The following is a 23,357-nucleotide window of genomic DNA, read 5'->3' on the forward strand; positions in this document are numbered from 1 at the left end:
TGATCTTCCGTTACCGGATTGTCCGGGTTTCGACTGTTAATGGTTCTCGCCTGAAGACAACGATGCAGTTGACGACACAATAATTGTTGGAGGTTGACTTGCAGTATCATCAACTTCCAAGCGCGCCTTTTTGGTAACAAATTTATCCACTGCAAACTTAATTCACAATACACTAAGAGACAAAAGTAAACGAAAAAGATATAGTCATGTCAAATAGTCCACTAGACACTAAAGTCGGAACACTAAACACATCTGCAGCATACACTGAACGAAACTATCCACACTGAATGACTGAAACAGCAGGGTGGACTTTATATATCCGCGGCGTCGTAATGTCACGAAGCGTCAAGGCGACATGAGGCGCAGGGTTTCAGGCGCTTCTGCTCCAGTCCTTTTGACGTCGCCCCGGCCGCAGCGCTGGCCCGCCGGCGTCAAACGTTACCTGAGAGCTCGCGCACCGGTACAAATTCTAAATGTGTCCGCAGCACCGTAACACTACCATGAGTCACACCACTCATTTTTAAGTTAACCTGCTTACTACCATAATAATTATTTGTTTTTACTCATTACTGAATGTACGAGGTGTGGCTAGAAAAAAACCGGACTAGTACTGGTGAAACAATAAAACGAATTCAATAAGGCTGAAAGTCGCGTGGCCTGTCACGTGACTCTCGCTCCGCCTACTGATCGAGTTTCATCTGCCTCCTGTACTCAGTCTGCCCGTGGCGTCTGTTTTAAGTAGTTGACGTTTTGTCTGTGCGTCGGAAAATGTTGAGTGTACAGAAAGAACAGCGTGTTAACATCAAATTTTGTTTCAAACTAGGAAAATCTGCAAGTGAAACGTTTGTAATGTTACAACAAGTGTACGGCGATGATTGTTTATCGCGAACACAAGTGTTTGAGTGGTTTAAACGATTTAAAGATGGCCGCGAAGACACCAGTGATGACACTCGCACTGGCAGACCATTCTCAGCAAAAACTGATGCAAACATCGAAAAAATCGGTAAACTTGTTCGACAAGATCGCCGTTTAACAATCAGAGCAGTGTCTGAGTTAACAGGAGTTGACAAGGAAAGTGTCGAACAAGTTTACTGATTTTTTCAATGTTTGCATCAGTTTTTGCTGACAATGATCTGCCAGTGCGAGTGTCATCACTGGTGTCTTCGCGGCCATCTTCAAATCGTTTAAACCACTCAAACACTTGTGTTCGTGATAAACAATCATCACCGTACACTTGTAACATTACAAACGTTTCACTTGCAGATTTTCCTAGTTTGAAACAAAATTTGATGTTAACACGCTGTTCTTTCTGTACACTCCACATTTTCCGACGCACAGACAAAACGTCAACTACTTAAAACAGACGCCACAGGCAGACTGAGTGCAGGAGGCAGATGAAACTCGAGCAGTAGGCGGAGCGAGAGTCACGTGACAGGCCACGCGACTTTCAGCCTTATTGCATTCGTTTTATTGTTTCACCAGTACTAGTCCGGTTTCTTTCTAGCCACACCTCGTATTTTAAAAGGTAACTATCGTCAAACAAGGAAAATAAAATTTTCCAACATAATTTTGTGATTTTACAAAGCATAATATAACTAGCGCTCTGCTCCCCCCCCCCCCTCCCCAAACGAATTTTTGAGGGAGATCGGGCCCCTTCAGGCCTCAGGCCCCATGGAGCTGGCGCCTGTGTACCTCCTAATATCGTGTCTGACCTCCTTTCGCCCAGCATACTGAAACAACCTGATGTGGCATGGACTCAACAAGTCGTTGGAAGTTCCCTGCAGAAATACCGATCCAAACTGCCTCTGTAGCCTTCCTTAACTGCGAAAGTGTTGCCGGTGAAGGATTTTGCGCATGATCTGACCTCCCGATTTGGTCCCATAAATGGGCGATGGGTGGCTAACTCATTCCCTTGAACTGTCCAGAATGTTCTTCAAACCAACCACCAAGAACTGTGGCCTGGTGACATGAGGAATTCTCATGGGAACACAAAGTCCATGAATGGGTGCAAATGGTCTTCAGGTAGCCGAACGTAAGCTTTTCCAATCAATTATCGGTTCAGTTGGACCAGTGAACCCAGTCCATTCCATGTAAACACCACTGACAACATTATGGATCCACCACCAGCTTGCTCAGTGCCTTCTTGACAACCTGGGTCCATAGCTTCGTGGGGTCTGCGCCACACTCGAACCCTACCATCAGCTGTTACCAACTGAAATTGGGACTCGTGTGACCAGGCCACAGTTTTTGAGTCGTCTAGGGTCCAACCGATATGGTCACGAGCCTAGGATTGGCGCTGCAGGCAAAGACACTCGCATCGGTCGTCTGCTGACATAACCCATTAACGCTAAATTTCGCAGCATTGTCCTAACAGATACGTTCGTCGTACGTCCCACATCGATTTCTGCGGTTGTTTCGCACTGTGTTACTTGTCTGCTAGCACTGACAACTATATGGAAACTCCACTGCTCTCGGTCGTTAAGTGAAGGTCATCAGCTTCAAATGGTTCTGAGCACTATGGGACTTAACATCTATGGTCATCAGTCCCCTAGAACATAGAACTACGTAAACCTAACTAACCTAAGGATATCACAGATGCCCGAGGCAGGATTCGAACCTGCGACCGTAGCGCTCGCGCGGTTCCAGACTGAAGCGCCTACAGCTACTCCGGCCAGCAAGGTCATCAGCCACGATTGTGTGGCGAGAGGCAACCCCTGAAACTTGGTATTCTCGGCAAGCTCTTGACACTTTGGATTGCAGAATATCGAATTCCTTAAGGATTTCCGAAATGGAATGTCTCATGTGTCTAGCTGCAACTACTGTTCCGTGTTCAGAGTCCATTAATGACCGTCGTGCAACCATTATCACATCGGAAACCTTTTCACATGAATCAACAACTACAAATGGCTGCTATGCCAATGCACCATCGTTTCATAGCTTATGTAGGCGATACTGCAGCTATGTATACGAGGGTTGGAACTTTAATGTTGGCAACTATTTATTTACAGCTCGTACATAATAGGTACATGTTTCAAAGTTTTAATGTTCTTAAAAGTAGTCACCAGCATTGTGTATAACCCGCTCCCAGCGAAGTGAAAGTCGCAGGATACTCTTAGCAGTGCCAGTTGTGTTGACAGTTCGAGTGGTGCGGTCTATTGCCCGACGAATTTGTAGCAGTTCTGAAACGAATGCCGCTAAGTGTTTCCTTCAGTTTAGAAATCGAGTTGCACTCACGAGAGCTTAAGTCAGGAGAGCAGTCAAACAAATCAGTAACAGCTTGCTCTGTACGTGCTTGACGATTGTCCTGCAAAATGATGGTCAGGTTCTGCAGAAAGTGTCATCACTTCTATCTCTATGCTGTTCATTTTTGGAACACGACCTACAACCTGTTTAGAGACAGATGTTATGACACTGCTTGACCTGACCATCATTTTGCAGGACAATGCTCAAGCAAGTACAGTGCAAGCTGTTACTGCTTTGTTTGACTGATGGGGCCGCTAAGTGCTTTACCATTGCACTCCCCTGACTTAAGACCTCGAGCTCAACTCGATTTCTAAACTGAAGGAAACACTTCGCGGCATTCGCTTCAGAACTGTTGCAAATTCGTCGAGCAATAGACTGCGCCGCTCGAACTGTCAACACAACTGGCAGTACTAAGAGTATCCTGCGACTTCCACATCACTGGCAACGGGTTGTATACAATTCTGGTGACTACTTTGAAGGTCAGTAAAACTTGGAAACACGTATCTATTTTGTACGAGCTGTAAATAAATAGTTGCCACTATTAAAGTTCCAACCCTCGTGTATGTACATATCGCCATCCCACATCAGGTACTGAGCAGAATTGGGGAGAAAAGAAATTTGTGGCAGAACTTGAGTAAAAAAAGGGATTAGTTGGTGTACCACATTTTGAGGTACCCAGGAATCAGCAGTTTAATATTGGAAGGAAGCGTGGTGGGTAAAAATTTCAGAGGGAGACCAAGAGACGCCTATAATCAAGCAGGTTCAAATGGATGTAGGCTGCACTAGTTATTTGGAGATGAAGAGGCTTGCAACAATATGAAGTAGCGTGGAGAGCTGAAGAAGCTTACACAATATGAAGTAGCGTGGAGAGCTGCATTAAACCAGTCTTCTGACTGAAGACCACCACCACTGTCACAACAACAACAACAACATCCTATTAGTAAGTATTAAATACAAAACTAGAAAGTGTTCTGTGTTTCTTTGTTGCATGGGCGATGCAGAGAACGGGCGAGAGCTGATGGCTATTATTTGCACCTCACGAACTGGCTGGTATTAGCAAATATACATTGAGAAAATAGTAATGTTATTGTTCAGTATGATAGTCAATTTATAGTCTGGCTACGATACAGTACACATTATACAAGGCGTCCTAGGAGGATTGGTCAGTATTCAGGGATATGACATGAACCATTATTAGAAGCGAAAAAGTGTAATAAATATGAGGTCCAACGGGCATAGCTTAAGAGCCGTGATCACTTGTTGCCGGCCGAAGTGGCCGTGCGGTTAAAGGCGCTGCAGTCTGGAACCGCAAGACCGCTACGGTCGCAGGTTCGAATCCTGCCTCCGGCATAGATGTTTGTGATGTCCTTAGGTTAGTTATGTTTAACTAGTTCTAAGTTCTAGGGGACTAATGACCTCAGCAGTTGAGTCCCATAGTGCTCAGAGCCATTTTTGATCACTTGTTCGTCTTCACTACAGAGACCCACTTCTCTTCTACTGAAAAAGTGCTCATAACTCTGAAGACATGCATTTTAGAGCACATGTTTATCAGACAATTTGTCCTCGTTTTGGTTCATACTACCTCATCCTAAAATATGGAAGAGATCCGTCTCACACATCGAAGATATGCATTTTAGGGTATGCATTTTAGAGCACGTGTTTACTAGTCTTGTTTGAAGCTATTTTGAACTGCCTATTTTTGAACGATGATTCAAACGTGTAATGACATCGAAATCAAATTGAGAATCGACGAAAGTCTTCTAAGCAAGTATACCTTTTATCGAGTAAAACATCGCCAAAACCTATTTTTCTGAGTAATAAGTATTTTAAAGAGCATGGGACTTCCTCCCAGTTTAAAACTCTGTGCCAGATCAGGACTGGAACCTGGGAATTTTGATTTTTGCACAGAAGCACTTGCCTGCTGAAGGCGAAGGTCCCAGGTTCGAATTCTGAGCCACCGCAGTTTCAATCTACCTGGAAGATTCAGACCCATGCACACTCCTTTGCAGAATGAAAATTCATTCCGGAAAAAAACCCTTTGGCTCTGACTAAGCCATTTCTTTGCAGTATCCTTTCTTCCACACTTGTTAATATTGCGTGATAGGTAGAAGAATTTCTGTGATTTTTGGAAGGAGATGAGGTACTGCGGAAGCAAAGCTGGGAGTGGGGGGGGGGGGGGAGGGGGATGTCTTGAGTTGTGGTTGAATAGCTCCGTTGGTAAAACATTTGACTATGAAAGATGAAGGTCGCAGTTTTGAGTCCCAGTGTGGCATACAATTTAAATTTGGTAGGAACTTTCAGATCAGAGCACAGCCTGCTACAGTGTAAAAATTCATTGGGGAAGCATAAGTACAGTACTCTTGACTAATTACGCTGTGCAACAATTGAACTGTAAATTACATAAACTAGCTAATTATTATCATTTTCAATGTGCTGGTAAGGGATATCACAAAGAAAATTGATACACAGCTTTGGTTATTGTTTTACAAATCCATTCATCCATAAAGGAAAATAGAAAAATATTATTGTCAACTTCATCGTATTGGCAATGTGCTTTCAGTTCCAATTGGATATCTTGTATACAAGGAAGCGTTCTATGTTAAGTATACAATTCTTACTAGAAGTCACCATTTCAGTGAATGTCACTGTCAGGTTTTTAGTGACCTTAAGGTTGTTCTCTTTTACTAAGCACGCAGTTAGTTTAGGCTAAATGTTTTTGTTTCATTTGTGAATGAGACAAAAGTGGCAGAAAGGCAGAGCATATAAGCAGTTAAGGGAAAAATTCCCAATGCTGACTAAATCAAAAGTCAAAGAGGTCATCTTTGTTGGCAGATTCGAGGACTTTTGAAAGACGTGCAGTGCGATGAAATGTTGCACGGCGATGAGAATTTTTCCTGGGGAGGTTTCAAAAATGTTTCAGTTTTAGGAAGTACCAGGACACAGAATTATAATAAGGTCGCGTATGAAGTGTCGTGATGTTGTGAAAAGCTTGGCCGTAACATGTCTCAGAAAATGCACTTCCGTCATGATCAACTCCACTTCTTCACTGACAATTGCTGAGCACTTACTAACGAACATGGCGAGCGATTTCATAAGAATATTGCAGTCATGGAGCAGAACTGTGCAGGGAAGTTGTCTGCTGCTATTTTGAAAGACTATTACTGGACTGTTACTAGAGATGCTTCAGATCTAACTTAGCAGCGACAAGGCGAGCGGAAACGCGCAACCGATTTATAGATTGATCAAAAATTTATTAAAATGTCAGAACATTGATGATGGTAAAAGTGTTTATACTACTGAATGGTTTATACACTCATGTTCAGAAAAAAAAGAACAGAATAGCTTGAACGACTAGAGGTAGGACGTTCATATTCACAGGACATGTGCATTAGTATGTTCTACAGAAATGATTAGCATTTCAGTCTCCTCAGTTCAGCATGTATCCTGTTACCTAGTAGACACAGGGTCCGTAGTGGACCCTGATAACTTTTTCCATGCGTGATGGCATCGACGCCTATAAGGCGCGAATGGCGTCCTGTGGTATAGCCATCATGCTGTATTCACCTGGTTCCAATGTTCATCTGTGGTGGTTGGTGTTATGCCGGAGCCAAGGTAGTCCCTGAGGGCCGGCAACCCATATTACACGACAGAGGACAAGGTTGTCTACGTCCAAGGCGTACCAAAAGCACCATGGTAAACACCGGCTATTTACATACAAGATAATGGAAACAGACATTCCGAGCACTACTTCCTGCAGGGGGAGCTCGAGCCACGGCCTGCAGGAAGTATCACTATGCCAAAACCTGACTGGCTGGAGACAGCTATTTAGGGGCTAGAACCAGCCCCGAAGTTCAGTTCACTCCGGATGCCGACCTCGTGTACTTCGACCACTGAAGATTACGCCTTCGTCTCTGAATTGGTCTCTTACTAGTGTGTGCATGTTACCACGAACCTTAGTGGAAATTTAGAAGGAACTTTTGTTTGGCTCACTCAGATAACTTTTACTGTCATCATTATTGTTACGTTACGTTTGTTGTTCAGTCATCAACCTTGTGAACTTACATCAATAAAATTTGTCTTTGTGAAAAATTGTGAATTGTCAGTCACAACAGTTGGCATTGGGTCGAAGCACTGCACCTGTCGTTTCACCATATCTTAAACATTTTCGATTGGCGACAAGTCTGGTGATCTGGTGGAGCAGGTGAAAAGGCTGACATCCTACACGCGACCGTGTATTGTCTTGTTGAAAAATGGCTTTTGGGGTGTATTGCAGAAAGGGTATGACTACGTGTCACAGGATGTCATTCACATAGGTCACACCGGTCACAGTGCCCTAGACACGCACCAACTGTGATTTGTGGTTGTACCCAGCAGCACCCCACACAAAAAGGCCTTGAGTTGGCGCTTTATCTTTTGTGCGAATGCAGTCACTGTGATATCGCTCCCCCTGTCTATGGCGAACCAAAATGTGGCCATCATTTTCAAACAAACAGAACCTGGTTTCGTCTGAAAACACTTCATGATGCCGTTCCTGGCCCCAGTGACGTCATTCCATTCACCATTGCCGTCTAGCATGTTTCTGCACATTCGTCAAAGGTAGGCGGAGAAGTGAAGACGCGCACGTAACCCATTCCGTAATAAACGGCGGGGGGCTGTCAAACTTCATAGTGTATGATGTGTTCCACCGCTGCTGCACTGTTGCGTCAGAGCCGGGGAGTACACAGATCTGTCCTGCAATGCCATTCGGATGAGGTGTCGATATTCTCGAGGGGGGGGGGGGGGGGGTCTGGGTGGTGCAACCTGACCCATCTCACCGTGGCCGGCCGCTGTGGCCGAGCCGTTCTACGCGCTTCACTCCGGCTGCTACAATCGCAGATTCGAATCCTGCCTCGGGCATGGCTGTGTGTGATGTCCTTAGGTTAGTTAGGGGAGTGCCCTACTCTTGAGTACTGCTCGAGCGTTTGGGAACCCTATCAGGTCGGATTGAGGGAGGACATAGAAGCAATTCAGAGGTGGGCTGCTAGATGTGTTACGGAAATGCTTCAGGAACTCGGGTGGGAGTCTCTGGAGGAAAGGAGGCGTTCTTTTCGTGAATCGCTACTGAGGAAATTTAGAGAACCAGCATTTGAGGCTGACTGCAGTACAATTTTATTGCCGCAAACTTACATTTCGCGGAAAGACCACAAAGATAAGATAAGAGAGATTAGGGCTCGTACAGAGGCATATAGGCAGTCATTTTCCCATAGTTCTGTTTGGGAGTGCAACAGGGAGAGAAGATGCTAGTTATGGTACGCGGTACCCTCCGCCACGCACCGTATGGTGGTTTGCGGAGTATGTATGTAGATGTAGATGTAGATGACCTCATATGTTCAATCCCATAGTGCTTAGAGCCATTTGAAGCATCTCATCGTGTTCTGCTGCCTTCCGTGAACCATTCTGCACACACCCGTTGCACTGCCAAAACCATTCGTGCCACATGGGCAGCAATTTCCTGGTTGGAAGCGTCCCATTCTCTCATGCCGATAACACGCCCTCTTTCAAACTCACTGATTTGACCGTACGGCTCGCCATACGCCTGCGAGGGATCTTGCACGTCCTCTCAGGACACACTGATTCATTACCTTCGGTTTACACAGACACCGAAAGCCGCAGGCACATTTTACTGGTAGGTGGTGTTGTGCCGCGATATCAGTGTTGACCTCGAACCCGCGGGCCGACATGTTTAAAATACTATTTCTGCAGTACATACTAATGTACATGTCTTGTGAATATCATTGTCCTACCTCTAGTCCTTCTAGATGTTCAGGTTTTCCTGATACTGGGTGTACATCTACATCTATATGGATACTCCGCAGATCACACTTAAATGGCTGGCAGAGGGTTGATCGAACCATCTTCACGATTCTCTATTATTTCAATCTCGTATAGCACACGAGCTCTGATTTTCCTTATTTTATCGTGGTGATCGTTCCTCCCTATGTAGGTCGGTGTCAACAAAATACTTTCGCATTCGGAGGAGAAAGTTGGTGGTTAGAATTTCGTGAGAAGATTCCGTCGCAACGAAAAACGCCTTTCTTTTAATGATGTCCAGCCGAAATCCTGTATCATTTCTGCGACACTCCCTCCCATATTTCGCGATAATACAAAACGAGCTGCCTTTCTTTGAACTTTTTCGATGTACTCGGTCAGTCCTATCTGCTAAGGATCCCACACCGCGCAGCAGTATTCTAAAAGAGGACGGACAAGCGTAGTGTAGGCAGTCTCCTTAGTAGGTCTGTTACATTTTCTAAGTGTCCTGCCGATAAAACGCAGTCTTTGGTTAGCCTTGCCCACAACATTTTCCACATGTTCCTTCCAGTTTAAGTTGTTCGTAATTGTAATAGCTAGGTATTTAGTTGAATTTACGGCTTTTAGATTAGACTGATTTATCGTGTAACCGAAGTTTAACGAGTTCCTTTTACCACTCATGTGGATGACCTCACACTTTTCGTTAGTCAGGGTCAACTACCACTTTTCGCACAATAATCGTTTTGCAGTTTGTTTTGATCTTCTTATGACTTTATTAGTCGATAAGCGACAGCGTCATCTGCAAACAACCGAAGACGGCTGCTCAGATTGTCTCCCAAATCGTTTATGTAGATAAGGAACAGCAAAAGGCCTATAACACTACCTTGGGGAACGCATGAAATCACTTCTGTTTTACTCGATAACTTTCCGTCAATTACTATGAACTATGACCTCTCTGACAGGAAATCACAAATTCAGTCACATAACTGAGACGATATTCCAAAAGCACGCAATTTCAATACAAGCCGCTTGTGTGGTACAGTGTCAAAAGCGTTGCGGAAATCCAGACGTACGGAATCGATCTGAAATCCCTTGTGAATAGCACTCAACACTTCATGAGAAAAACGAGCTAGTTCTGTTTCACAGGTGTACAACTAGTATAGCGGTATCGACTGTTAAATTCTTTATTCGTTATAAATCAACAGATTTTTGTGCTTGTTTAATAATCTCCATAAGATTCTATTCAAATGATTTATCACCTCAACATTCACAATAATTAATCAGTTTCTTATGCTGCATGTTTCTAGTTTGCTACTTGAATAAATACGTGTATTGATGGTAAACAGAACATGTATTTCTGAAGATGCAGGTATGGATTTCTTTTAATGTTTGCTGTTGATCATAGTATGGCTTAATAAAGGTGAAACGTCCCCTTAGAAAAATTATATGACACACAATATTTTTAGCGCAACGCAATCTGACTTTCAAAAATCCCTACAAAAGAATGGCCCTGACTAACATTAACCTATACCTTTAACAAATCACTTACCTCACCAAAAATCTTCGTTACTCGAACTACTGCAAAACAACGAGCGCCACTACTGCCAGCTAAATAAAAGGTTCAAACTACGGAAGGCACTAACTACTGATAGGCATAGTTAGCAAATGAAAGATTTTGATAGAGAACTAACAATGTATTTACCTTAATAGTCATCAAAAGTCATAATATATATAGGAGTTCATAACATCCATTCTTACAAATATCAAAACTCCGCCATTTCTCTCCCCACATCGACCACTGCTGGCGGCTCACCTCCAACTGCGCAACGCTACGCGCTGTTCACATCCAGCTGCCGCTGCCCAACACTACAATGGCAGACAACAATGCAAACTAGCCACAGACTGCACACAGCACAGCCAGTGATTTTCATACAGAGCGCTACGTAACGTTGCCAATAAGAAAACATAAACAGCCTACTTACAAAGGTAGATGTTCGAATATGTGTGAATTCCTAAGGGACCAAACTGCTGTGGTCATCGGTCCCTAGACTTACACACTACTTAAACTAACTTACGCTAAGGACAACACACACACCCATGTCCGAGGGAGGACTCGAACCTCCGGTAGGAGGGGCCGCGCGATTCGTGACATGGCGCCTCTAACCCGCCACCGCTCCGCGCGGCAATAAAGGTAGTGTTATCCGTTCAATAAGCACCACACACTACGATCAATACTCACAGTACATACTCCCTGTTCACAGGAGTACAAAAAGAAAGATAGTTCTGCTCTGTGAGAAATAGATGTCCGTAATACAGCCGCCTCAACGAACTGTCGGGTCTGGAGTGAAAAATGAACGAGTTCTCATTACGAGGGAAAGCACGCTTTACTTTCATTCTGGAACTGCTACTTTCAACATGAGCACGGCTACTCACAAGCAGATTGCGCGAAAAAAACTGGTGTAGCTTTCCACTGCACGGTGAATAACCCGGCACTAGTATCAGGCAGTCCTCGAATGAGGCAGGAAGCAGACGGAGCGTGGGAGGTGAACGAGTTCGTAGGTGCGGAATCTACATTATTAAAACACTATTCCGCAACCCCGTACCAGTTGCAGATTGCTTCCAGCAGCAACCAAAAATTGATTTCCAATATTTCCCGTAATTATTGAAAACTTGCAAATTTGTGTTAAGGTCCTATGGGACCATACTACTGAGGTCATCGGTCCCTAGGCTTACCCACTACTTAAGCTAACTTAACTTACGCTAAGGACAGACAATACACACACCCATGCCCGAGGGAGGACTCGAACTTCCTACGAGGGAAGCCGCGCGAACCGTGGCAAGCCGCCTGAGACCGCACGGCTAACCCGCGCGGCAGTTATTGAAGGAATTTAAAAATTTTAAATGCTGTCATAATATACTCATTAATACTTATAATCTTACGTTTGACGTTCAACACAATAATGCAAGTATCGCAGTTAGAAAATGTGTATTGGTATGTCCTGAGGCAGTGAACTCACTACGTGCAAATACCCAGATTACATTCGTCTAGTATTTGAGACAGAGAGCACTTAGTGACTTCCAGCAAATTTCGCTCATAATTTCAAACCTTTATCAAACTTTTTCTCGCTGACAACCCCACAAAATGACGAAAGAAGGTTTATTTCTTACCACATTTTTGCTGTTCGTGCAGTAAAACTTCGCCGGAAAGCATGACGTTGTTCTTCATCATATCGTCGCTACTGACTTTTCTCTCGCAACACATTTTGCAGACAGAACTCACATATAACACTGAATGTACCTGCCAAATTGTGTCATTTTTCTACATATAACTGAGGAGATATAACGTCATAAACATTGCGATGCGTGAAAAGTTAACTTTTGCTTAAAATGGAGGGCAAATTACCCAGACTACATTCATCCAGTGTTTCTTAATGAGAGAACTTACCGATTTCCAACTAAATTTAAACATAATCTCAAACCATTCCTAAACTTTTTCTCGCAAATAGGCATAAAGATAAATAATCATACAGTTTAAGCTGTTTCACACAGGGGAGTTAGATTATTTCATTAATCAGGTGTTTACTGGTCGTACGAGGGGCGTTTGAAAAAACCGCGCAAAGTCCGAGAGATGGCACGACCGGTGCGGATCGAGGTCATATTTAGTTAGTAGCATCTTTGGAAAGAACGCACACCAAGTTTCAGCCATATTGGTCTATTTCTTTGTGTTTGGCATTCGTGTGAATCAAGGAAGTCGAGTGATTGTCAAAAAATGGACGAAAAGGAATTTCGTGTGGTGATTAAACATTACTTTATGAAAGGCAAAACGCCCCAGGAGACTAAAGGTGAACCTGATAAACATTACGGTGACTCTGCACCTTCGATTAGAACTGTTTATAAGTGGTTTCAAAATTTTCGGAGTGGCCATATGGGCACAAGTGATGCTGAACGTTCTGAACCCCATGTGGAGGTTACTACTCCAGAAATCATTGATAAAATCCATGATATGGTGATGGATGACAGAAAAGTTAAGGTGCATGAGATTGCTAGTGCTGCAGGCATCTCGAATGAACGGGTACATAATATTTTGCATAAACGTTTGGACATGAGAAAGCTATCCGCAAGATGGGTTCCGCGATTGATCACGCTTGACCAAAAACGGCATCGTGTGAAGTGTTGCAAGGATGGTTTGCAGCTGTTCAGGAAGAATCCGCAGGACTTTAAGTGTCGTTTCGTCACTGTGAATGAAACATAGATACATTACTATACTCCTGAGACCAAAGAACAATCTAAACAATGGGTTACCAAGGGAGAATCTGCGCCAAAAAAGGCGAAGATCATTCCTTCGGCCGGAAAGGTTATGGCGACTGGCTTTTGGGATTTGCAAGGGATAATCGTCATCGACTATGTGTAAAAGGGTACAACTATTACAGGTGCATATTATTCATCGTTAATGGACCGTTTGAAATCCGAGCTGCAAGATAAACGCCAGCGATTGGACCGCAAAAATTTTCCGTCACGACAGTGCAAAATTATTGCAAATAGAATTCCAACTCGTTTCACATCCCCCCTATTCTCCAGACTTGGCTCCCTCGGACTAATATTTGTTCCCAAATCTGAAGAAATGGCTGGCGGAACAAATGTTTTATTCAAACTAGGAGGTGATTGCAGCAACTAATAGCTATTTTGCAGACTTGGACAATTCCTATTATTCGGGAGGGATCAACGCATTAGAACAGCGTTGGACAAAAGGAGACTATGTCGAAAAATAAAAAAGGTTTACCCCAAACACGTAAGTATTTTTTATTTTTGTATGGACTTTTCAAACGCCCCTCGTAGTTCTAAAAAAGGCGAATTTAATGGCCTTTTCCTCTTCAGAATCCGATTTGTAGCCTCATAGAAACTACAGTATTTAGAATTTAGGGTTTATCGGTTCTGGACAGCATCGTCTGCCGTGTTATTTCGCTTCCAAGGTTGCAAAATTTCTTCGTCTACTTCGTGCTCCTCAGTTCTGATGCTATAAATTAATTTCTTTTCCGCTGCTCCTGATTACTTTCGTTTTCCATCGGTTTACCTTCTAGTAATGTTGAATTAGTACCTTTACTGTGTAACAATAAGTGTCTGTAAAACAGAGAGATCTGCTGGACTGTAAGTTACATTAAGCGACCTATGGACTTCAGCCACCAATTGATAATCGCTCTAAAGATAGCAGCTATCTAAGCAATGTTGTGTAGAACTTCTGTTTACTTCTGTTACAGCGTTTAATTTCTAGACGAGGCTTTCCACAATGTGTGCCATTATTTATTAAGTATGGTGAGCAACAGCTGGCCGAATGGACAAGCAACGCTGGTTTCATCTCGTAGAGACTGAATAGGTATAATCGTTCATTATGCCAGTATCGCTTGATAATTACGCGAAAAAATGTGTGTGAAATCTTATGGGACTTAACTTCTAAGGTCATCAGCCCCTAAGCTTACACACTACTTAACCTAAAGTATACTAAGGACAAACACACACACACCCATGCCCGAGGGAGGACTCGAACCTCCGCCGGGACCAGCCGAATTACGTGAAGACTTCAAAAAGTAAGTTATTCATTATTATGGCAGACCAAGTAAGTATTACTGAACGCTGCACTAAACGTTAAAGCGACACATATGCATGACACTATTTTTCATCATGGTCACCAAGTCTCTGTACACGACGGTTGGATCGTGACACAATCGTTCAGTTCCTCGACGATGGAAATTCGCTCCTCAGTCAGGGATAAATTCGAGAACAGCTGTCTAAAAGTCCTTATCGCTGGAAAATATCTTTCCCCCAAATGTTTCAGCGTGTTCTAAAGATGGAATCGCAAGATGCAAAATCTAAGCTTCCCGATAAGCATCACCCACGTAATTGCGTCCTTGGTCAAATTGTTGGCTGGATACCATATTGAGTTCCGTCCATATACTGTCAGAATTTCACGGTGAATCTGTGTGAAATTCAGACGTTTCGCCCTTGAGAATAGTACTGTTCCGTGTACTTCAGTTTTGCGAGTACTTTTCCAGTTGCTGTGCCATTTCACACGCGCGCTGCGATACATCTGTTATCCATAACGCCGGAGTAGTGTCTCTGCACGACACACGGAACACGCACTCCCAACTCACAATGCGCCACTCCTGTTGCTTAATGGTCTACAGCAGGACTGTTTATATTTTCAAAAATTTCTGGAGTGCGACATATTGACATTTAAAAAATATCATTATTGACTCTCGACATATCGAAGCAACGTGCCGATATATAGGTATATCGGCAGAAAATGGCTCTGAGCACTATGGGACTTAACATCTGTGGTCATCAGTCCCCTACAACTTAGAACTACTTAAACCTAACTAACCTAAGGACATCACACACATCCATGCCCGAGGCAGGATTCGAACCTGCGACCGTAGCAGTCGCGCGGTTCCCGACTGAGCGCCTAGAACCACGAGACCACCGCGGCCGGCGTATATCGGCAGAAAACATATCGATGTACCTGCTATAAAAATATCGGCTGGACTTCGTAAATATTCTGCCAGTTTTAGAGCTGCATATTTAAGTATTGATTTATTATTAGATATTCTGTAAATCAACCTGCCTATCACCCTTAGAGCAAGAACTGAAAGCAAAACGATATATGTTCATAGTTGGCGATAAACACTTTGCTAACAATAGTAACTGCATGTAAGTGGCACAATAAAAAGTGCTTGATGGGTCCATCGTTCACTTTCATCACATACTGGATTCGTCCGGAAAACTTTATGTCCACTCCCTGTTTTCTAATTTTTGCAAACGCCATAGACCTAGCAGTTGTAGTGTTAAAATTTCATGGTGAAGCTAAACGTTGCAGTTGCTGTTGGTAGCGCCGAGCGCCGATTACGTCAGTATTTCCCCTCACACGTCTCCGTCCACTCAAAGACCAATCTTGTGATTTAGATTTTTGTTCATCAGTTTCAGCACCTTTTTTTGAAGCATGTTAATACGAAGAAATAGCACACTGGTTGCGCAACTGGTGTGCTGTTTCTTCACATCGGAAAACTTGTTATTCGATTCACACCGCCACCCCCATGTGCAATCGATGCTCTCCTTTTGTGCCACAAATACTTGCTTCATACAGTCAAAGAGTAAGATTGGATGTGATTTATAAAAGTAGCAGAATCCTTCACACAGTGAAAGTAAAATTATGGCCTATTAAAATTTCTAAAGAACAACTGGAAATATTTTCCGAAAATTGTAAAAAAAGTATAAAATAAAAATATCGGCAGTCGATATAGCAGTTTTGTTTGTCGATATATCGGAGGGAAGACATCGTGATAGATAAGGATATTTTTGGAAAAATATCGATAATTTGATATTTTGTTAACAATCCTAGTTTGTGGGTGTGGAGTTGGATCCCGATAGTGTCCCAGACGTGTTCCATCAGGTTCAGACCAGCCGAACTTGAGGCCAATACATCAGCATGAATTCATTATAATGCACCTCAAGCCACTGTAGCACTATTCTGGTCTTGTGACACGCACAGTTGTCGTGCTGGAAAATGCGATCACTGATGGTGAAGCCGTCAAGCATGAAAGGGAGCATGTTTACCTTTGATTATTACCACAGCTGCTATGGAACCCTAGATGTACGGGATGCTATCCAAAATGTTGAGGACTGTTGCTGTGATCTGTTGAAAACCTTACGTTTGGACAAATGGTCACCATCACCCTCGAAGTAGTTCCCAAACGCACGTACACACCGGTCCCAGCGCTTCTGCCACTAGTCAAACGTTTTCTGGAAGTCCTGTTCTTTGAGGGTGTTTATCACCACCAGCGATGCTTCTTGAATCTGCTCTCGAGTGTCGAACTGACGGCGTTTCAACTTGAGTATCAGTTTTGGGAACAGCGCGAAGTCGCAAGATGCCAAATCTGGCGAGTACAGTGGGTGGGGTACAACCGACATGTTGTTTTTTGCCAAAAAGGTCCTGGCGAGCAAGGACGTGTGACAAGGCATGTCGTGATACAGCAGCCAGTTACCTTGACGCCAAAGTTCGGGCCGTCGTCGCCACACGTTTTCATGGAGCTGTCGCAAATCATCACAGTAGTAAGCGGAATTCACTGTTTGGCTGGGTGGGACGAATTCGTTGTGCACAATTCCCTTGGCATCAAAGAAAACGATGATCATGCTCTTCACTTTGCTCTTCACCTGTCTCCCTTTTTTGGGTCTTGGAGAGCTCAGGCTCTTCCTCTGGGACGATAGTTGTTTTGTCTCTGGGTCATAACAGTAAATCCAGCTCTCGTCGCCGGTGATAATCCATGACAAGAAGGTTGGATCATCAAATGCGGTCTGACGAAGGTCCGTGCACACTTCAACACGCTGTGCCTTCTGATCGGCAGTCAAGATCCTTGGCACAAATTTTGCGGCGACACGATGCATGCCCAATTCATCAGTCAACATTCGTTGACATTTCCCATAACCAATACCCACTTCATCCGCAAGGTCTTGCGTGGTTCGACGTCGATCCGCACGAACCAATTGTTGAAGTTTGGCAACAATGTCTGGCATGTGGCTAACGGGCCTTACAGTGTGGCATCACCTTCGACGTCTGTACGGTCGGCCCTGAACCAAGCATGCCACTCAGACACACGCGTATGGCTCATGCTGTGTCCCCCAAACACTTGTTGAATAATTGCGAGGGTCTCCATAGCACTTTTCCCGAGATTCGCACAAAATTTGATACACATGTGCCATTCTATTCACGGATCCATGCTAAAATCGCCACACACAAAACACAGAGTATTACGGAAATCACTGTGGACACGCAACACGTCCTCTCAGCTGAATGCCACTCTGCACACTGACTCATCAGATATGCAGCTCTTGCCACCTAGCGGTGCAAAGATCTACTACTCATACTTTCCAGATGGCAGCACTAGTCCCGAAAATTTTGGATTCCATCTCATAATATTCCACAGCATAATATTATCCTCACTTGCGTCCGTGGCGCGGTGCATGTTGCGAGCAACCATTTGCTTGAGTGATGGCGTATCCAGACAAGGCCATTGGCCGGGCATAACAAGAAACGTGACTCATCCGACCACGCTACACCTCCCCATTAATCTATGGTCCAGATTCGATAATGGCCTGCCCACTGCAATGCTAGTTGATGATGTCGTTGTGTCAACATGGGAACACACAATAGTCATCTGCTGTGAAGTCCCATGTTCAACGATGAGTGCTAAAATAAAAAATGTTGTGTGAGGAGGGCCTCCCGTCGGGTAGACCGCTCGCCTGGTGCAAGTCTTTCGATTTGACGCCACTTCGGCGACTTGCGCGTCGATGGGGATGAAATGATGATGATTAGGACAAAACAACACCCAGTCCCTGAGCGGAGAAAATCTCCATCCCAGCCGGGAATCGAACCCAGGCCCTTAGGATTGACAGTCCGTCGCGATGACCACTCAGCTACTGGGGGCGGACAACGTTGGGTGCTGACCGGTGTACTCCGAAACACTTCTGCCCCAACCAGCACTGTACTCTATCGTTAGATCTTTCACAGATACCCTCTATGCTACTTTACAGCGCGGGTAATCCTCCGACCGCCACTGTGATAAGGCATGGACATCCAACACGTTTTCACGTACTCGTGGTTTCGCTGTCCTTTAACCGCTTTCCATACAACTCAGGACGATAGCTTTCGAAAAGCCAACCATCTTCGTCGTTTCCGACATGCTCATTTGTAGGTATTGCCCTTTTGGAAAGTCGCTTATTGTATTTCACCGTTTGAAGCCCGTATCGTCGCTGGAATCGTTTCCCATTCGTGTCTACTCCGCTTATATACACTCCAAAGAAAATATCCGAATGGCACAGATGTGATGTACATGTACTGGCAAACAAATGGTTACAATTTCAGAAAAACTGTACGATGTATTCAAGAGAAAGAACTTCAAAAATTGAGCAAGTCATTAACGTGTTGGCCCACTCTGACCATTATGCAAGCAGCTATTCAGCTCGGCATTCATTGATAGTGTTGTTGGATAGTATTGAGGGATATTGCACCAAATGGCGCGTTAGAGTCGCGAAATCCCGAGCTGGTTGCAGGGCCCTACCCGTAATGTTCCAAACGATCTCAGTTGGGCAGACATCCGGTGACCTGGCTGGCCAAACACGAAGACAAGCAGCAGAATCTCTCGTCATGTGTATGCAGGAATTATTTTCCTGAAATGTAAGCCCAGGATGGCTTACCACGAAGGACAACAAAACGGAGCACAGAATATCGTAAATGTACGAGGGGGGACCCAAAAGAAACCGGACTCCGAGGGCACTGCCACTCGTAGACGTAGTGCAGGGTTCTCACGCTAGATGGTGTTAGTAGAGACCTTCATGAAACAGCTGTGCAGACGGCGTCAGTGTAGAGCTGAACGTGCAAGTGTGTTATTGTGTTTCTCAGACTGTTGGCGGGTTACCTCTGCGAAGTCGTTATGGCAACTTTAAAAGAACAAAGAGTGTGTGTGAAATTTTGTTTCCTGCTTAAAAAAAACTGCAACAGTGACACACCAAATGCTTCAGGAAGCTTTCCAGGCGGACGCTATGAGCCGCACACAGGTTTTCGAGTGGTTTGGGCGCTTTAAACGTGGTGAGATGTGTGTTGAAGACCAAGCTTGTTCTGGACGCCCTTCAACATTGCGAAATGAGAACATTGAAAAGGTCCGCCTAAAGATCAACGAGGATAGTCGCCAAACGATCGACCAAATTTCAGCAGAGACAGGAATCAGTTGGAGCTCGTGCCAGCGGATTTTGAGCGAGGATTTGCACATGAGACGTGTTACTGCTAAATTTGTTCCGCACCTTCTCACACAGGAGCAAAAAGCCATCCGCATGAATGTGTGTCAGGACTTGAAAACAGAGATTTCACATGATCCAAAGTTCTTGAACAAAGTCATTACAGGGGATGAGAGTTGGTGTTACGGGTATGACCCAGAAACCAAGCAAGCGTCAAGCCGGTGGAGGACTCCCAACTCTCCCAGAGCAAAAAAAGCAAGACAAGTGAGCTCAAATGTGAAGACGATGATCATTGTCTTTTTTTATGTTCGTGGAATTGTGCATCAGGATTCGTACCCCCTGGCCAGACTGTTAAGCAACACTTTTACTTGGATGCTTTAAGGCGTCTGCGAGAGGATGTGAGGAGGAAACACCCAGAACTTTGGCGATCAGGTGACTGGTTTCTGCATCACGACAACGCTCCAGCACACACGGCCTTACGAGTGAGCCACTATTTGGCATCACAGAGGTGGTCTGTCGTTCCCCACGATCCATATTCGCCGGACCTAGCCACGAATGAAAAAAACGCTAAAAGGGGAGCGTTATGACGATGTGGAGGCGGTAAAAACAGCTTCGCAAAGGGCACTGGACAATATCAAACTAGAAGATTTTCCAAACATGCTTCCAACAGTGGGAAAAGAGACTTGACATGTGCATCGCATATTATAGAATTTTGAAGGTGACTGAAGTAATTTTGTAGTTGATGACAACCAAAGGGTGTGCTGCTATGGAATGAGAGGGCATCCTTGACCGTCACACCTGGATATCGGCCTGTATGGCAGGCGAAAGGCAGGTTTGTGTACCACCACTGTCTGGGGTGTCACCATATCGGTAATCGGAGCTCAGTTCGAAGCAGGACTCATTACTTAAGACAATTCCATTCCGGTCAGTGACATTCCGGGCCGAACACATGACTAGAGACGCCCTAGATGGATACCAACCTGACTGTCGCCTGCATTACCGTTCAAGGAACAAAGACCGTGACATCGATCTGTTGTAGAATTTTAGAACATGTCTTTTGCTCGCGTATCATGTCATTTCTGGAAACCCAGAATCTACTCTGTAGGAATCAACATGAATTCCGGAAACAGCGATCGTGTGAAACCCAGTTCGCTTTATTTGTTCATGAGACCCAGAAAATATTAGATACAGGCTCCCAGGTAGATGCCATTTTCCTTGACTTCCGGAAGGCGTTCGATACAGTTCCACACTGTCGCCTGATAGACAAAGTAAGAGCCTACGGAATATCAGACCAGCTGTGTGGCTGGATTGAGGAGTTTTCAGCAAACAGAACACAGCACGTTGTTCTCAATGGAGAGACGTCTCCAGACGTTAAAGTAACCTCTGGCGTGCCACAGGGGAGTGTTATGGGACCATTGCTTTCCACAATATACATAAATGACCTAATAGGTAGTGTCGGAAGTTCCATGCGGCTTTTCGCGGATGATGCTGTAGTATACAGAGAAGTTGCAGCATTAGAAAATTGCAGCGAAATGGAGGAAGATCTGCAGCGGATAGGCACTTGGTGCAGTGAGTGGCAACTGACCCTTAACGTAGACAAATGTAATGTATTGCGAATACATAGAAAGAAGGATCCTTTATTGTATGATTATGTGGTAGCGGAACAAACACTGGTAGCAGTTACTTCTGTAAAATATCTGGGAGTATGCGTACGGAACGATTTGAAGTGGAATGATTATATAAAATTAATTGTTGGTAAGGCGGGTGCCAGGTTGAGATTCATTGAGTGAGTCCTTAGAAAATGTAGTCCATCAACAAAGGAGGTGGCTTACAAAACACTCGTTCGACCTATACTTGAGTATTGCTCATCAGTGTGGGATCCGTACCAGATCGGGTTGACGGAGGAGATAGAGAAGATCCAAAGAAGAGCGGCGCGTTTCATCACAGGGTTATTTGGTAACCGTGATAGCGTTACGGAGATGTTTAATAAACTCAAGTGGCAGACTCTGCAAGAGAGGCGCTCTGCATCGCGGTGTAGCTTGCTCGCCAGGTTTCGAGAGGGTGCGTTTCTGGATGAGGTATCGAATATATTGCTTCCCCCTGCTTATACCTCCCGAGGAGATCACGAATGCAAAATTAGAGAGATTCGAGCGCGGCATTCGTTCTTCCCGCGAACCATACGCGACTGGAACAGGAAAGGGAGGTAATGACACCGTTGGGTGGCTTGCGGTGTATAAATGTAGATGTAGATGTAGATGTAGGTGCTTACGCGGACCATGCAGACGTAATCATCAGAGGCCAAGCAGATGGGATACAACTAGAGATGGTACTTGCAAAATATTGTTCCGCATCAGGTGCGAGGGTAAATCAAAAGAAAAGTAAATTTCTAAATATAAAGCGGCGTGCTAACTTGCGCATTGAGTGAGCGAACCATGTTAGTGAATAGAAGGCTCTTGGAACAGCACTGACAACTTTTTTAAAAGTGATAGCAATAAATTGGCGGGAGATGGCAAGGAAAATCAAGGGAGCTTTGATTGAAAACTGTCAACGTAGCATAGACCAGTTCCCGAGAATACTGTTTATCAACACGTATATTTTATCCAAGGCCTACTACATAGCACAGGTTCTCCCCATCCCATCATTGGCGGCGAAGACGATCATGTCCACCTTAGCAAAGTTTTTATGAAAAGGGGGATTGTTTCGAGTGCCGGTGAAGACTGCAGTGTTGGATCCAAGCAGTTGAGGAATGGGACTAATCGACATCAAGTCTGAAGCGATGGCGTTGTATGTCAAACGAACACGGAGCACAATGTATAACGATCCAGGGTGCATTACAGCAAAACTAAACGACATTGTCAGGCCATAAAGTGTAGAGCCGCCGATAACCATACAAAAAATAAGTTTTAAACTAAAACGTATTAGTGAGTTTTATCTTGAACTAAGCTACCTCAGTAAAAAGCTTTTAAACTCCAAAAACGTTACAGCAAAAGGCGATTTTAGCTGAAAGACGGAAACATGAAAGGAAAAATAACATAGAAACTAAATATGCTGGAATAGCATGGAATGTAGCCTGGAAAAAACATCAGTAGTGATGTTCTTTCGTCTGACGCGAGAACAGCGTGGTACAACAGAATGATATTTTTACTCTGCAATGGAGTGTGCGTGGATATGAATCTTCCTGGCAGATTAAAACTGTGTTCCGGATCGATAGTCGAACTCGGGACCTTTGCCTTTCGTGGGCAAGTGTTCTACCAACTGAGCTACCCAAGCACGAGTCACGACCCCTCTTCATAGCTTCAATTCTGCCAGTACCTCATCTCCTACCTTCCAAACTTCACAGAGGCTCTTCTCCGAACCCTGCAGAACTAGCACTCCTGGAAGAAGGGATATTGCGGATACATGGCTTAGCCACAGCCTGGGGAGTGTCGTCAGAATGAGATTTTCACTCAGCAGAGAAGTGTGCGCTGATATCAAACTTCCTGGCAGATTAAAACTGTATGCCGGACCGAGATTCAAACTTTGCCTTTGGCGGGCAAGTACCCTACCAT

The sequence above is a fragment of the Schistocerca nitens genome, chromosome 10 (assembly GCF_023898315.1).
Source record: "Schistocerca nitens isolate TAMUIC-IGC-003100 chromosome 10, iqSchNite1.1, whole genome shotgun sequence".
NCBI classification, from domain to species: Eukaryota; Metazoa; Arthropoda; class Insecta; order Orthoptera; family Acrididae; genus Schistocerca; species Schistocerca nitens.